The sequence below is a fragment of the Columba livia genome, unplaced genomic scaffold, assembly GCF_036013475.1.
Source record: "Columba livia isolate bColLiv1 breed racing homer unplaced genomic scaffold, bColLiv1.pat.W.v2 Scaffold_103, whole genome shotgun sequence".
Lineage (NCBI taxonomy): Eukaryota > Metazoa > Chordata > Aves > Columbiformes > Columbidae > Columba > Columba livia.
Genome location: NW_027043008.1, coordinates 33,561 through 40,272, shown reverse-complemented (window position 1 = coordinate 40,272; position 6,712 = coordinate 33,561).

Below are 6,712 nucleotides of genomic sequence, written 5' to 3'. Positions count from 1 at the left end.
AAAGAAGTAAGAAAGAAGTAAGAAAGAAGTAAGAAAGAAGAAAGAAAGAAGTAAGAAAGAAGAAAGAAATAAGAAAAAAGAAGTTAGAAAGAAGTCAGAAAGAAGTAAGAAAGAAGTAAGAAAGAAGTAAGAAAGAAGTAAGAAAGAAAGAAGTAAGAAAGAAGAAAGAAGTTAGAAAGAAGAAAGAAAGAAGTAAGAAAGAAGTAAGAAAGATAGAAGTAAGAAAGAAGAAATAAAGAAGTAAGAAAGAAGTAAGAAAGAAGAAAGAAAGAAGTAAGAAAGAAGTAAGAAAGAAGTAAGAAAGAAAGAAGTAAGAAAGAAGTAAGAAAGAAGTAAGAAAGAAGTAAGAAAGAAGTAAGAAAGAAGTAAGAAAGAAAGAAGTAAGAAAGAAGTAAGAAAGAAAGAAGTACGAAAGAAGTAAGAAAGAAGTAAGAATGAAAGAAGTAAGAAAGAAGTAAGAAAGAAGTAGGAAAGAAAGAAGAAAGAAAGAAAAAAAAGAAAGAAGAAAAAAGAAGTTAGAAAGAAGTAAGAAAGGAGTAAGAAGGAAGTAAGAAAGAAGTAAGAAAGAAGTAAGAAAGAAAGAAGAAAGAAAGAAGTAAGAAAGAAGTAAGAAAGAAGTAAGAAAGAAGTAAGAAAGAAGTAAGAAAGAAGTAAGAAAGAAAGAAGTATGAAAGAAGTCAGAAAGAAGTAAGAAAGAAGTAAGAAAGAAAGAAGAAAGAAGTAAGAAAGAAGTAAGAAAGAAGTAAGAAAGAAGTAAGAAAGAAGTAAGAAAGAAGTAAGAAAGAAAGAACTAAAAAAGAAGTACGAAAGACGTAAGAAAGAAGTAAGAAAGAAATAAGTAAGAAAGAAGAAAGAAAGAAGAAAAAAGAAGTTAGAAAGAAGTAAGAAAGAAGTAAGAAAGAAGTAAGAAAGAAGTAAGAACGAAGAAAGAAAGAAGTAAGAAAGAAGTAAGAAAGAAGTAAGAAAGAAGAAAGAAAGAAGTAAGAAAGAAGTAAGAAAGAAGTAAGGAAGAATTAAGAAAGAAGAAAGAAAGAAGAAAGAAATAAGAAAAAAGAACTTAGAAAGAAGTAAGAAAGAAGTAAGAATGAAGCAAGAAAGTAGTAAGAAAGAAGTAAGAAAGAAGAAAGAAAGAAGTAAGAAAGAAGAAAGAAAGAAGTAAGAAAGAAGTAAGAAAGAAGTAAGGAAGAATTAAGAAAGAAGAAAGAAAGAAGAAAGAAAGAAGAAAAAAGAACTTAGAAAGAAGTAAGAAAGAAGTAAGAAAGAAGTAAGAAAGAAGAAAGAAAGAAGTAAGAAAGAAGAAAGAAAGAAGTAAGAAAGAAGTAAGAAAGAAGTAAGGAAGAATTAAGAAAGAAGAAAGAAAGAAGAAAGAAAGAAGAAAAAAGAACTTAGAAAGAAGTAAGAAAGAAGTAAGAAAGAAGCAAGAAAGAAGTAAGAAAGAAGTAAGAAAGAAGAAAGAAAGAAGTAAGAAAGAAGTAAGAAAGAAGAAAGAAAGAAGAAAGAAGAAAGAAAGAAGAAAGAAAGAAGTAAGAAAGAAGTAAGAAAGAAGAAAGAAAGAAAGAAGTAAGAAGGAAAGAAGTAAGAAAGAAGAAAAAAGAAGTTAAAAAGAAGTAAGAAAGAAGTAAGAAAGAAGTAAGAAAGAAAGAAGGAAGAAAGAAGAAAGAAAGAAGGAAGAAAGAAGAAAGAAAGAAGTAAGAAAGAAGTAAGAAAGAAGTAAGAAAGAAGTAAGAAAGAAGTAAGAAAGAAGTAAGAAAGAAGTAAGAAAGAAGTAAGAAAGAAGAAAAAATAAGTTAGAAAGAAGTAAGAAAGAAGTAAGAAAGAAGTAAGAGAGAAGTAAGAAAGAAGTAAGAAAGAAAGAAGTAAGAAAGAAGAAAGAAGAAAGAAAGAAGAAAGAAAGAAGTAAGAAAGAAGTAAGAAAGAAGTGAGAAAGAAAGAAGAAAGAAGAAAGAAGTCAGAAAGAAGTAAGAAAGAAGTAAGAAAGAAGTAAGAAAGAAATAAGTAAGAAAGAAGAAAGAAGTAAGAAAGAAGTTAGAAAGAAGTAAGAAAGAAGTAAGAAAGAAGTAAGAAAGATAGAAGTAAGAAAGAAGAAATAAAGAAGTAAGAAAGAAGTAAGAAAGAAGAAAGAAAGAAGTAAGAAAGAAGTAAGAAAGAAGTAAGAAAGAAAGAAGTAAGAAAGAAGTAAGAAAGAAGTAAGAAAGAAGTAAGAAAGAAGTAAGAAAGAAAGAAGTAAGAAAGAAGTAATAAAGAAAGAAGTACGAAAGAAGTAAGAAAGAAGTAAGAATGAAAGAAGTAAGAAAGAAGTAAGAAAGAAGTAGGAAAGAAAGAAGAAAGAAAGAAGTAAGAAAGAAGTAAGAAAGAAGTAAGAACAAAGAAAGAAGTAAGAAAGAAGAAAGAAAGAAGAAAAAAGAAGTTAGAAAGAAGTAAGAAAGAAGTAAGAAAAAAGTAAGAAATAAGTAAGAAATTAGTAAGAAAGAAAGAAGTAAGAAAGAAGAAAGAAGAAAGAAAGAAGAAAGAAAGAAGTAAGAAAGAAGTAAGAAAGAAGTGAGAAAGAAAGAAGAAAGAAGAAAGAAGTCAGAAAGAAGTAAGAAAGAAGTAAGAAAGAAATAAGTAAGAAAGAAGAAAGAAGTAAGAAAGAAGTTAGAAAGAAGTAAGAAAGAAGTAAGAAAGAAGTAAGAAAGATAGAAGTAAGAAAGAAGAAAGAAAGAAGTAAGAAAGAAGAAAGAAAGAAGTAAGAAAGAAGTAAGAAAGAAGTAAGAAAGAAAGAAGTAAGAAAGAGGTAGGAAAGAAGTAAGAAAGAAGTAAGAAAGAAGTAAGAAAGAAGAAAGAAAGAAGTAAGAAAGAAGTAAGAAAGAAGTAAGAAAGAAGTAAGAAAGAAGTAAGAAAGAAGTAAGAAAGAAGAAAGAAAGAAGAAAGAAAGAAGTGAGAAAGAAGTAAGAAAGAAGTAAGAAAGAAGTAAGAAAGAAGAAAGAAGTAAGAAAGAAGTAAGAAAGAAGTAAGAAAGAAGAAAGAAAGAAGAAAGAAAGAAGAAAAAAGAACTTAGAAGGAAGTAAGAAAGAAGTAAGAAAGGAGTAAGAAAGAAGTAAGAAAGAAGTAAGAAGGAAAGAAGTAAGAAAGAAGAAAAAAGAAGTAAGAAAGAAGTAAGAAACAAGCAAGAAAGAAAGAAGTAAGAAAGAAGTAAGAAAGAAGTAAGAAAGAAGTAAGAAAGAAGTAAGAAAGAATTAAGAAAGAAGTAAGAAAGAAGTAAGAAAGAAGTAAGAAAGAAGTAAGAAAGAAGTAAGAAAGAAGTAAGAAAGAAAGAAGTAAGAAAGAAGTACGAAAGAAATAAGAAAGAAGTAAGAAAGAATAAGAAAGAAGTAAGAAAGAAGTAAGAAGGAAAGAAGTAAGAAAGAAGAAAAAAGAAGTTAGAAAGAAGTAAGAAAGAAGTAAGAAAGAAGTAAGAAAGAAAGAATAAGAAAGAAGTAAGAAAGAAGTAAGAAGGAAAGAAGTAAGAAAGAAGAAAAAAGAAGTTAGAAAGAAGTAAGAAAGAAGTAAGAAAGAAGTAAGAAAAAAAGAAGTAAGAAAGAAGTAAGAAAGAAGAAAGAAAGAAGTAAGAAAGAAGAAAGAAAGAAGAAAGAAAGAAGTAAGAAAGAAGTAAGAAAGAAGTAAGAAAGAAATAAGTAAGAAAGAAGAAAGAAGTAAGAAAGAAGTTAGAAAGAAGTAAGAAAGAAGTAAGAAAGAAGTAAGAAAGAAGTAAGAAAGAAAGAAGAAAGAAAGAAGTAAGAAAGAAGTAAGAAAGAAGAAAGAAAGAAGTAAGAAAGAAGTAAGAAAGAAGTAAGAAAGAAAGAAGTAAGAAAGAAGTAAGAAAGAAGTAAGAAAGAAGTAAGAAAGAAGTAAGAAAGAAGAAAGAAAGAAGTAAGAAAAAAGAAAGAAAGAAGAAAGAAAGAAGTAAGAAAGAAGTAAGAAAGAAGAAAGAAAGAAGTAAGAAAGAAGTAAGAAAGAAGTAAGAAAGAAGTAAGAAAGAAGTAGGAAAGAAGAAAGAAAGAAATAAGAAAGAAGAAAGAAAGAAGAAAGAAAGAAGTAAGAAAGAAGTAAGAAAGAAAGAAGTAAGAAAGAAGTAAGAAAGAAGTAAGAAAGAAAGAAGAAAGAAAGAAAAAAGAAAAAAGAAGTACGAAAGAAGTAAGAAAGAAGTAAGAAAGAATAAGAAAGAAGTAAGAAAGAAGTAAGACGGAAAGAAGTAAGAAAGAAGAAAAAAGAAGTTAGAAAGAAGTAAGAAAGAAGTAAGAAAGAAGTAAGAAAGAAAGAAGTAAGAAAGAAGTAAGAAAGAAAGAAGTTCGAAAGAAGTAAGAAAGAAGTAAGAAAGAAAGAAGTAAGAAAGAAGTAAGAAAGAAGTAAGAAAGAAAGAAGTAAGAAAGAAGTAAGAAAGAAGTAAGAAAGAAGTAAGAAAGAAGAAAGAAAGAAGTAAGAAAAAGAAAGAAGAAAAAAGAAGTTAGAAAGAAGTAAGAAAGAAGTAAGAAAGAAGTAAGAAACAAGAAAGAAGTAAGAAAGAAAGAAGTAAGAAAGAAGAAAGAAGAAAGAAAGAAGAAAGAAAGAAGTAAGAAAGAAGTAAGAAAGAAGTGAGAAAGAAAGAAGAAAGAAGAAAGAAGTCAGAAAGAAGTAAGAAAGAAGTAAGAAAGAAGTAAGAAAGAAATAAATAAGAAAGAAGAAAGAAGTAAGAAAGAAGTTAGAAAGAAGTAAGAAAGAAGTAAGAAAGAAGTAAGAAAGATAGAAGTAAGAAAGAAGAAAGAAAGAAGTAAGAAAGAAGTAAGAAAGAAGAAAGAAAGAAGTAAGAAAGAAGTAAGAAAGAAGTAAGAAAGAAAGAAGTAAGAAAGAAGTAAGAAAGAAGTAAGAAAGAAGTAAGAAAGAAGTAAGAAAGAAGAAAGAAAGAAGTAAGAAAGAAGAAAGAAAGAAGAAAGAAAGAAGTAAGAAAGAAGTAAGAAAGAAGTAAGAAAGAAGTAAGAAAGAAGTAAGAAAGAAGAAAGAAAGAAGTAAGAAAGAAGAAAGAAAGAAGAAAGAAAGAAGTAAGAAAGAAGTAAGAAAGAAGAAAGAAAGAAAGAAGTAAGAAAGAAGAAAGAAGTAAGAAAGAAGTTAGAAAGAAGTAAGAAAGAAGTAAGAAAGAAGTGAGAAAGAAGTAAGAAAGAAGTAAGAAAGAAGTAAGAAAGAAGAAAGAAAGAAGTAAGAAAGAAGAAAGAAAGAAAGAAGAAAGAAGTAAGAAAGAAGTATGAAAGAAGTAAGAAAGAAAGGAGTAAGAAAGAAGTACAAAAGAAGTAAGAAAGAAGTGAGAAAGAATAAGAAAGAAGTAAGAAAGTAGTAAGAAGGAAAGAAGTAAGAAAGAAGAAAAAAGAAGTTAGAAAGAAGTAAGAAAGAAGTAAGAAAGAAGTAAGAAAGAAAGAAGTATGAAAGAAGTAAGAAAGAAAGAAGTACGAAAGAAGTAAGAAAGAAGTAAGAAAGAATGAAGTAAGAAAGAAGTAAGAAAGAAGTAGGAAAGAAAGAAGAAAGAAAGAAAAAAAAGAAAGAAGAAAAAAGAAGTTAGAAAGAAGTAAGAAAGGAGTAAGAAGGAAGTAAGAAAGAAGTAAGAAAGAAGTAAGAAAGAAAGAAGAAAGAAAGAAGTAAGAAAGAAGTAAGAAAGAAGTAAGAAAGAAGTAAGAAAGAAGTAAGAAAGAAAGAAGTAAGAAAGAAGTCAGAAAGAAGTAAGAAAGAAGTAAGAAAGAAAGAAGAAAGAAGTAAGAAAGAAGTAAGAAAGAAGTAAGAAAGAAGTAAGAAAGAAGTAAGAAAGAAAGAACTAAAAGAGAAGTACGAAAGACGTAAGAAAAAAGTAAGAAAGAAATAAGTAAGAAAGAAGAAAGAAAGAAGAAAAAAGAAGTTAGAAAGAAGTAAGAAAGAAGTAAGAAAGAAGTAAGAAAGAAGTAAGAAAGAAGTAAGAAAGAAGAAAGAAAGAAGTAAGAAAGAAGTAAGAAAGAAGTAAGAAAGAAATAAGTAAGAAAGAAGAAAGAAAGAAGAAAAAAGAAGATAGAAAGAAGTAAGAAAGAAGTAAGAAAGAAGTAAGAAAGAAGAAAGAAAGAAGTAAGAAAGAAGAAAGAAAGAAGTAAGAAAGAAGTAAGCAAGAAGTAAGAAAGAAGAAAGAAGAAAGAAAGAAGAAAAAAGAACTTAGAAGGAAGTAAGAAAGAAGTAAGAAAGAAGTAAGAAAGAAGTAAGAAAGAAGTAAGAAGGAAAGAAGTAAGAAAGAAGAAAAAAGAAGTTAGAAAGAAGTAAGAAAGAAGTAAGAAAGAAGTAAGAAAGAAGAAAGAAAGAAGTAAGAAAGAAGTAAGAAACAAGCAAGAAAGAAAGAAGTAAGAAAGAAGTAAGAAAGAAGTAAGAAAGAAGTAAGAAAGAATTAAGAAAGAAGTAAGAAAGAAGTAAGACAGAAGTAAGAAAGAAGTAAGAAAGAAGAAAGAAAGACGAAAGAAGAAAGAAAGAAGAAAGAAAGAAGTAAGAAAGAAGTAAGAAAGAAGATAGAAAGAAAGAAGTAAGAAGGAAAGAAGTAAGAAAGAAGAAAAAAGAAGTTAAAAAGAAGTAAGAAAGAAGTAAGAAAGAAGTAAGAAAGAAAGAAGGAAGAAAGAAGAAAGAAAGAAGGAAGAAAGAAGAAAGAAAGAAGTAAGAAAGAAGTAAGAAAGAAGTAAGAAAGAAGTAAGAAAGAAGTAAGAAAGAAGTAAGAAAGAAA